Source organism: Puntigrus tetrazona, chromosome 7 (assembly GCF_018831695.1).
Source record: "Puntigrus tetrazona isolate hp1 chromosome 7, ASM1883169v1, whole genome shotgun sequence".
Lineage (NCBI taxonomy): Eukaryota > Metazoa > Chordata > Actinopteri > Cypriniformes > Cyprinidae > Puntigrus > Puntigrus tetrazona.
The window spans coordinates 34264828-34275890 of NC_056705.1; the positions used below are offsets into that span (position 1 = coordinate 34264828).

The following is an 11063-nucleotide window of genomic DNA, read 5'->3' on the forward strand; positions in this document are numbered from 1 at the left end:
TGTAAAACATGCCTGTCATTGAATTTAATCATTTCCATATTTACAAAGAATGATAAATGAAACCGTAATATCAAATTTAAAAAAATAAAGTCATAATTGGCTCACCCTTCACTTTTCTAAACCTGTACGAGTTTCTTTCTTCTATTGAACATAACATATTTTGAAAAATGCTTCAACCAAACAGCTCGATAATCCATATTTTTTCCATACCATGGAAGTCAGTGGCTACCCTCAACAGTTTATTCGCCCAGTTATCTTTTTTGTGTTCAGAAGAAAAAGAGAAAGTCTGGTTTGGAACAAGTGAAGGTTGAGCAAATCTTTTACTTTTTTTTTTCCCCCTTTACATTTTGCAATGCCCTAGTCCTATACCCCAGTCTGAAAACCCCTGAAATAGAGCACGCTCACCATAACCCCTTTAATAAAAACAACCGCCTGTGGACAAAAAGTTTGCTTTGCAGTCATTATACAAACTCTATATCTATTACATATTTGCCCAGCATGAGCTCCAGCTCTCCCATAAGAAACCCTGAGCCCTCCGAGGCTGTAGAGTATACTGCCAACAAAAACGCAGCATATAGTTTATTCGGGATGTGGGAACATCTTCTGCAAACTTCTGTGCTTCCTTACTATATAATGCCCTCAAGGTTCATTGTCAAAACGAAGCACTATAAATGTCATCTTCGTGAAGCATACGCGAGCAGAACAGAACGGAAGTCCTGCTCTGTCAAGAAGAACCTCACTCCTATAACGTCAAGCTACGCGTCTGACTGCTCATGTGTGGTTTTCACACAGGAACAAGTATATTGACTCGCTACCACAGCTCAACAACATCTTACCATCCCACAAAGCACAAGCGCTGTGCTACCAGTAAATTAAAAATATGATTTATGACCTTATTTTTAAATCAAACAGCTGAAACAAGCAGTGATGCTTTAAATAGTAAATAGGCTTTGACGCTTTATTTTTATTTTTTACAACAAATTGAAGTTTTAACATTTCATATAAACACTTTCGTAATCCATATATAAAAAAATTATTATTTACACATCAAAAACTTGGCAATCAATCATAAATGTACTGCTGTATAACACTCCCAGGTCATTAACAGCTCTTGCTTTAGAAGCCCCCTCCACCGCAGGACGTGTTTTTTTTTCCCTCACCCCATTGAAATGCATTATTCTGTAACAAGTGCTAAACTAAAACTTAAAGCTTAAAATTTTTGATTTACAGTTACGCTATTACAACACAGCCAAAAAGAAGCGCACAAAGCTTCACCTCGGAGCAACGACTTCTATTCGACATCCGCTCCAGTACGTTGCGGCCCTCTTTTCTTTTTTTATATATTTACAATTTGATAACGCTGGCCATGCCACGTCCCTCCACGTCTGACAGTGACCAAAAAGCCTACTTAGCCGAACACGAAAATTAATGTTTGCTTCAGAGATGCAATGAAAATGTCATGAAACAGAAAAGGTTAAAGCCAAAAGGCATATTTGATCTGACCTTTACATTACGTACCTGGCTAATTACTTCCCCTTCTGCATAAACTGCATAACTGAGATTTAAAGGTTAAACTTCCACAGCTGCTTGATATTGGGTTTACGAACAGATAAGGAAATGTTTCGAAGGCTCGTGTGTTTAACCCGGTGGCGATCAACAACGCTAAACCATTTCAGGCTTCAATTAGGCCAAGAAACCGAGTCTGAGCGAATACGAGGAGGTGCCGTCAAGAAGTAAAAAGGCACAAATAGCCATTAAACTAAAAGAGCATGAAGGAAATAGGATCGTTTCTGTACGCTAACACACGGTTAAAAAGACATTCGCGGGAATAACCTCCTTCCCGAGCAGGTTAATGACATGTCAGCGAGACTCGTGATGACTCAACTTCACCAGAGCTTTAAAACTTCATCGGATCACGGGGCTAAAAGGAACCTCAAGCCGGCTCTGGTTCACGCATGTTGGTTTGAGCCGGCATGAGCAGAGCGCAGGTGGAAGACACGCTAGAAAACCGCTCATGGAGAGAGTGGATACCGTTAACGCTCCATCCGGGAACCGCGGAGGACTCCACAGAGCTGACGCAGCTCGAATCGCCGCCAGAACCCGGACACAGTCCTAGACACAGTCTCTGGAGAACCAAATGGAATTTCCTTCTGAAGCTGTGGTTGATCCAGAAGTAGAAGATACAGTTGAGGAAGCCATTGGAGTCGGTAACCACACGCAATAAACTCGATCCATTCGGGGACACCGCTGCCGGAGATCGCTGCGGACAAGGAAAACATGAATTAGGATTTAATCTTTCTTCAATATAGCATCATGGTAATAGGCACTAAAAAGACATATTTCATAACGGCATCCAATCCGGACAGCCTATGTATGAAACAACTCTCTTCAGGTTTAAAGTGGACGATTTCATCATTTACTGAAACTCAAGGCATTACAAACTATTTCACTACTAGTTATTAAACTTAAAGTCAGCATTAAATGGATATTCAACCTATTTTATAAATACATCTTACAGAACAATTCGTCCATGCACTCGTTAAATTTTTTCAGTTCAAATTATCAATCAATCATTTTTAATTATATAGCGCTTTTAACAACACAGGTTGCATCAAAGCACTGTATTAATTATTAGCTATATCTCAAGCTTATGGTAAAACGACCATAATATGGTCCTCCAGTAATTAAAGGACTGTTTGCCTAAAAATTATGATAATTTACCTCATTCTTCTTGTGTTATATTAGTTTGTTTTTTTTAACTACAGTGGTGTTGCATTTATTCAAACTACAATATTTTCAAAAACTGAAAAAAACTCTATAGTCAGCAGCTGTCATGTGTATGAACTGAGATGATCTGACCATAAATATTCAAATGTATTCAAAATTTGAAGCACTTCAAAAAAGTTCCATATGGACCTTTTTTTTTTGAAGTACGTTTTCAGCTACATTTGTTTATAAACAGTAGAATTATTTTACTAATTACAGTATTTGTTTTACAGCCCTGCAGGTATTTAACAAAGTGCTCGAGATGCTCTTCAGCACACAGCCAGAACAGACAGCTAACAAGAACCATCAAGCTCCAAAAGGACAAACAAGTGCCATAAAAGTGGGCAATTTAAATGCTATGTAGGAGGGCTTCAGTCTCCTTGTCTTGTCTTTCATCTCAGCTCCCCTAAAACTCTGTGATTATCTCTTCATGTTTGCTGAAAACAGCAGTTGCAGTAAGCTATCGGAGGTCACTGCACTCTGAGTCCTTCCTTTATTGGTTGTAAGAAAAGTTAACAACATACATTTCCCTCTCCAGCCATACAGGCCTAGGCACACGCATTAATATTTTTTTACATTTTTTTATATATATATATATATATATATATATATATTTTATATATATATATATTATTTTTTTTTTTCCAACATATATTTACAACACCATTCAGTTTTTTGAACCTTATGATTTTTAATGTTTTAAAAGAACATTTTAAAATATAATTTAGTCCTGTGATTTCAAAGCTGAATTTGTTAAGTCATCACTGTCATGATCCTTCAGAAATGTCTTGCCATCACTTTATCAATTTAAAGCATCCTTGCTAAATAAGTATTAATTTTCTGAAGCATTATTTGACACCATGCAAGCATTAATAACCACTAAAGATTTTTGAAGGATTATGTGACACTGCAGACTGGATTAAAAATGCTGAAAAATTTAGCTTTGATCACAGCAATGAATTGATTTGAACTCATTTTGAAATTAATTCAATTAGAAACTACTTTTGTTGCATTTTGGATCAAATAAATGCAGGCTTGGTGAGCAGAAGAGACTTTTTTTTTTTAAAGTGCATTTTCAAAATGAAGTGTTTATAGAGCAAATATAGTATTTTGAACCCACTTCTACCGATTTTTCCCTCCCTTTTTAAATTAAAAAAATTTGCATTGAAAAGCATTTATTTTCAATAAAAACAAAGGAATAGCTAAAAAATTGAAAAGCGCTGATTAAGGTTAGGAAAGGCTTTGTCCCAATAAGCTCGTCAAGCATGGCATCCATTTAATAATTTGAAATAAAATCAACATTTACTGAATAAGTTGCATTCTGTTTTACAGATGTGCCTCAATGCTAAGCTGCAGATAATTGTCACTTGCACCAAGTAGGATAAATAGCAGAAAATGATGTCTGCACGTAAATAATGCAGCTATTTTCGCTGTAAATAGCCGCTGCCTTTTGGGAAACTGGCAATATTTATCCTATATTTCAGCAAATGGGTTCAGAGCGACACCGGATGAAATATAAACGGCATGCCATAAATCACATCCTCACCGTTGTACAGCATGATGACCATGCAGGGCGTCCAGCAGGTGTAATAAACGGTCATGACCGGCACTAAAACGCGCAGGGCCACTTTAGGCCTGTACCCCCCGCCCCAGCTGCGTCTCCTCAGCTTCAGCCTCTGCCTCTTCGCGGCTATCCACAGCCTGAGGTTACAGAAGGTCATGACGGCCGAGCACGGGAAGAAGATGAAGCACGTCAGGGACAGAGAGTAAGACACGTTGCTGGAGTACAGCGGGTTGCACACGAGCGAGGCCCTGGAGAAGTGCACTTCGATGACTCCGCCGGGAACGAGATGGGGACGAGGAGGACGGGAGGGGAAACCCCACGCGAACGCGATCAGAAGCAGCGCCCTCCTCCTGGTCAGCACGCGGGAGTACTTCAGGGGTAAAACACCGCTGGTGTACCTTTCCAGGCTGATGGTCGCGAGGGTGTACATGCAGGTGGAGTAGATGGTGGGCGTTGAAAAATGCCACGACGTGACAGAAAGGGGTCCGGGCCCCGTTGTATTCCTTCATGAAACTCACGCACAAGTTGAGCGGCATGATAAGCAGCGCGAACGCAGAGTCCGCTCCGTTAACGACAAGAGGAAGTACCGGGTTTCTCGACCAGCCCGACACCGCCCGAAGCTATGACCATCACCACGGCGATGTTTCCCAAAGTTATCATCACTCCCAAAACCGAGATGATCCCGATTTTAATGGGGCGGTGAGCCTCTAGTGTCCTCTGTAGGTCCGTCACGTTCAGGTCAGCTGGCGGAGGAGGGAGAGGTTGTTTATGCCGGACATCGTGGCGCGTTTCCATCAGTGACCATGGCTGTTTGGAAAAATCCTTATTTTTCAAACGGTACAAATTGTTTTAGGCAAAGATCAACTGTATGCAAACAAAATCAACACGGCACGCGATCCAGGAAAGATGAACACCTGTCTCAAATCAAACTCGGTCACGTGACGCCGCCCTGTTGAATAGCCTTAATTGTCAGATCATTACAGGTGGCTCGTTTTGGAGGTCACACAGGAAATGACGTTATATATATATATATATATATATATATATATATATATATATATATATATATATATATATATATATATATATATACACACACACACACACACACATATATATATATATATATATATATATATATATATATATATATATATACACACACACACACACAAACATTAATTATGTTGTCATAAATTAATTGCAGAGAGACGAACCTCTGTGATCTTCATAACACACTCTATATGCAAACACGTTCATCGTATCCAAATGCAGGCAGTTTTTACACCGATGGGCAGAATTGCTATGTGACTCGACAGCAAAGCTTCCTACCGGCGGTTCCCCGACAGCTATCCCTGTTATTAGAGAATTACTTGGGTGCTAAAGTTTAGTTTAGTCCAGCTTGCCGTTGACCTGATGTGTTCATTCATTAAAATGCATCTTTTCTCCTGTAGATGCATTCAGCTTTGGGGTTTAGACAGTCTCAAAATCATCCAATTTGTCTAATTATGCACGCAACCCAAAATGTGCAGGAGGCACTTGTGAACATTTCAGTCGTCGTTTGATTGAAAAAGAGGCTTTTGATTTATCAGAGGAATGTATTAGTTCGAAAGCTTGTTTTATTCTCTTTAATAACATCACGAAACCTCCCAGCTGTCGTTTGCAGCGTTGACTGCAGTAGCTATTGCCACCGATTGACAACTGACATGAGTAGGCATGAAGCTTTGATTGAAGATGAGTGGGAAGCGAAAGGGGAACTTGATTCAACGCTGAAGTGGTGCCGTGTATGTATAGAGACGTGTACGTCACCTCTGATGTTTCGCTCATCTGACATTCTATTGTTGATGCAAGGAAAAGAAGCTTTAACAACAGTTCTTGATCGGTGTGACGTTTGGCGTCTCACTTTAACTTTAAGCACATTCTGGATCTGGCCTACTTGCAGATAAGGCCAGTTTATGATGAAGATTCTTAATAGCTAATCTTTTCAGAAATTAATCGCTTAAACCATTAGTCATGCTGTGTTATAAATATGCTCATTTGACGTTAAATAAAAGTTCAAGTTAAAGCAGGGCTATAACCCACACTGAAATATCAATGCCAGAACTATTTGTGTTTTGTGTGTATATATATATATATATATATATATATATATATATATATATATATATATATATATATGTATATGTATATGTATATGTATGTATATATATACATATATATATATATATATATATATATATATATATATATATATATATATATATATATATTTATATATGTATGTGTGTATATATATATATATATATATATATATATATATATATATATATATATATATATATATATATATATATATATATATATAAATAATTACTACAAAAAATTGCAGTGCTGTCCAAAAAAAAGAGAAGCAGAAGAATAGGGTACGATATTGATATGAAAGAATTTTCCATATTGATTTTTAACAGGTGTTATACCTGTATTTTAAATTTTGCACTGCATTGTGTTATGTTTTACAGTTAACCGAAATGTCCGTAAAATGAATGGCATAGAATTACCAGTACTTATTGTTTCTTTGCAATCTTTGTCAAAATTCAAAAGCATTTTTTAGTGCAAATTATTTCAAAGTAAAATATTACAACTAAAAAACATTTTTGTTGCAATAAGCAAAATAAATGATAACTGTAATATAATATAATATATAGGCAAAAATGAAATATAAATATGCACCATAAAAAATAAACAGACTACTTCAAAATATAAATGAAAATACAGTCTCTCAATGATGCTAACACTGCTGTGTAGGGAATGACTGTGTTTGTGTGCACATGCTGTGCTGAGATAAGGACCGGTGGGCATTGATCGTATATTGCCTTTTTGTGTATGTCTCACCTGTAACTTGTGACACAGGGCAGATGCTGCAGAGAGATAGAGCTTTTGTTCACGCCAATGGTGGGAGACTATTAAAAGGCTATTTTATTATCACAATTTGTGAGGGTGAAGAAAGGCACGCTCTTAGACTGACAACACGACTTTTTAAATTTTACTGTAAATTTTTAGGTGGCTGGTTCTTTCCTGTTCCAAAACACAATTGACATTTAGCTGTATAATTGCATAAAATGAGATCCATTACAATTTTTCATTTATTTATTTATTTTTTAAATAGCATATTACTTATATTTAGACTTTGTGTGAATAGCATCTACCACGGTTTGCAGTTAGTGTGGTCCTATTTATACACGCCGCAAACAGCTTCTGTCTATAATTTCTTTTTGCAACCAATATAAATAGCCACCGCCTTATATTAGACCAGTCTATTTGTGAAAACGCAAGCAAAAAAAAAAAAGCTGACAGAAAAAAAGTAAAGCGTCTGGTCAGTGCAGCTCGTGAAAGAGCAATATATTCTGTATCATTTACAAACGTAGCAATCTATGCCTCCGTGAATGCACCATGCATGATCGCGAGTGAATTTGCCCAGATGTATGTGCTCACATTAGAGATGCTGTTTGTGTCTGCACTGCGGTTAAGACAGATCCTTTAAATAGCGTGTTTTAACTCAGAGGAATGATCTGATCCCAGCTGCTCCCCCATTTCCAGCTCTCTGCAAATAGACACCTGTGACCTACTGGATATTTTTAAACTGCATTTCTGACGAGCCACTTTAAGCGATAGTATACGATGCATCGGTGTCATTTTCTGTTACATCACCTTTATAATGTCAGTCTCTTTTGTATATTATCTTGTATAAAAATGATGTAGCAGTAGGTGGTTATGTCCCAAAGAACTGAAATGCATGAATAAATAAATGAAGAGGTAAAAAAGAGAAGAGGTTTTCACCTGAAAAGAGCAGAAAGGCAGCGGATATAAGAGGAGGAGTGATATTACCACAGCTATGAATATTTACAAATAGAGAAATAATAAAATATCGGCTTATTCGCAATGGAATTTAGCTACAGTAAAACTCAAGGCATTTTAAGTAGCAGAATGCGCCCCGAGTCTCAACCTCTTGACTACTTCCACCTCTGAAATCATAAAAATAAAGGAATATTTTTTTTCTGAGTGAGTAAAACAAACATTTTAAGTGTTGCGTAACCACAGCCCGTCTACAGTGTCTGCAGAAGCAGTCAAGGCTATTGACTTTCATCAAACGCGCTCTCACTCATGTTTGTCAGTTCGGAAAGCATCGATTTGAACCCCTAACCTTTGCTTTTCACTCTTGTTCCATAAACCGATTCTAAAAACACTGCAGAAAGATCCTGTGTGGCGGCTGATGAAGGGCGGTTAGGCAGACTTCCAATGTCTTAACCTTTCCAGAAACAAAAGGAAGCTGTCCACTGGCATATGCAGTCAGCGGGTGATGCTGGCACTGCATCAGGGGCGAACTAGATCATTCTGAAAGTGAAAAGAATTTTTAATTTTCAAGAAAATTACAGAAAGTTCTCTCCATGAAAGATTAATCAGATTGTGATTCATTTTAAGTAAAGCTAGATGGAAGGAAGCAGTTGACTTCTAAAGCCTGCTGTATTGTATTTGATACCCAAATCACTAAGGCCTCTAAACTATGATCAAACTTTGCTGAAAAACCTGTTGTGTACAATTTACTTCATGCCTTCATGACAACAACTGATATTTATATGCATTTCATTTCAATAGTCTGTTATGCATTATAGATTTAATTGATTTACATAAAAAAACTTTTTTATCCTACAATTCAGACATTTGTTCTCGGTTCTAAAAAATTAAGTCATTACTGCAACAGACATGAACTGAGAATTAAAATTATGACTCATAAACATGAATTGTGAGATAAAATTGGAATAAAATAAACTTAATAAATCTAAATTACCTTCTGAGTTGGTTTAATTTTTTTGACTATGCTTTTTCAGAATTGCAAAAAACTATAAACACTGAATAGGTGAGGAAAAATTTTATAATTGTGAAATAAAAATAGCAATTATTACTATTTCATATATGAGGCTTTGTGCAATAGTTCACCCACAAATAAAAAATCTTCCATCTTTTACCATTAAAATTTGTCTTTGTTTTTACTGTCTATACAATGAAAGCCACTGTGACCTTATGTTGCTTTGGACCCCATTGATTTTTCTTCAAAATATCTTCTTTTGTGTTCTGCCACCTCCTTTCCACAAGAAATAGTTGAAGCAATCTACAAAGTATGTAATTATGTGTCATGTAAACTTTTCCAAAAGTATACAATGTGCCAGTAACTTCCCATGCGATCGGTTTCAAAGTTCCTCTGATTGTTTTCCATTTGTTCAAAAGAAAATCATCAGAGAATCTCATCAAGTACTCAATGGAGAATCAGATAGGAAGCCACAAACCTGCAGCCATTACTATGATCAGATATTCAGAGTTTGATAGCTCCATGGGTGAGCATAAAAAAGATGCAAACCGAATAGACAGAATAGATTTGGGATGATCAAGAATGTTTTCACCCAGACTTGATGATCATCACAAAGATAACAGATTATGACACTCCTCGCTTTGATTTATTCTGCTTGTCTTCACCCCAGTGGGTAAATTAAATAGCGTTATCATGTTATGCCACTGGCAGAGCTACTGTGGATGCGGCAGAATGATTTGCAAACTTTCCTTTGAGACAATTATAGAATATGGCAATCCTTCATTGGCTCTACCGCCAATGTAGACAAGAATGAGTAATTATGCCCCGGCCGAGGGACTGAATGAGAGAGATAGGGCAGGAAATGAAGAGCAGAGCATTATTTTCCAGGCTGATAGTGCATGTTATTGCTATGATAATTGAGAGTAAACATTTCTGTAACACACATTGGCCTGTGTGCTGATGTGTGATTTGTGCATCCACATCCCCTGATGACGAGACACTGAACGGGACCTGGCGGTGCACGCATACGCACAAACATGACTAGGTGTTAACCATCTCATCAGACAGATAGAGCACCACTGAATACTGTAAAGAGTTAGGGTTCCTCGGAGTGTTCTGGAGAACGTCCTTCTGAAGGCCCCCCTATTATGGGTTACTAAAGGTTCATATTTTGGTTTTAGGAGTCCCCGATAACAGGCTGACACTCTCATTGTCTTATAATATGCATTTCTTTGTGTTTTACACTCTCAATGACTCCAAAATGGTTTACTCAACGATTAGTTTTTCCAGGCCCCTTCCTTGTGCGATGCTAATCTCCAGTGATTGGTCTGATTGGTCTAATTTGTATTTCATAATGCCTGTTAATGCCTTTTAATGCCTGATAATGCCCGTTTGTGAGCTCAGTGCTGCTTTGTGTACAGCTTTACTGGGGGAAAACATAATTTTTACCACTCCAAAAGCAGCACCTAGTGGTGAAGAATGAATTTGCATTTTCATTCAGACCAATGCAAAAATGAAATGACAACATGAAACGGCCTGTGATTCATTTGAAAATAATAACTAATTTCGATGATTCAGAGTCGACTTTTCTTTGAGAGATTTTGACTTTATACATGGGGCATTTAAAATAATTAAAAAAAAATCCGTAATAGATGCACTTTTAAAATATACTGATGCAATAATATAGTTAAGTGCATCAAATCCTTTCTTTCTGATCAGGTTATTGGAGGAACCCTTGACTTTATAGTTCTTTAGAAATCGCTTAGCTCAGAAAAATATGGGTTGTAAAAATTTTACTGCATGAAGTTTTTACAATTTTACAAAGCTAAAGCAGAAAAATAACAGCAGTGTAAAATCTGTAATCTTTGT

General features: G+C 37.2%; 1 pseudogene; it reads right to left on the minus strand.

Moving 5' to 3' along the window:
- Nucleotides 1–1672: 1672 nt before the first annotated feature.
- LOC122347993 lies at nucleotides 1673–5125 on the minus strand (annotated as a pseudogene).
- Between the last annotated feature and the right edge of the window lie 5938 nt (nucleotides 5126–11063).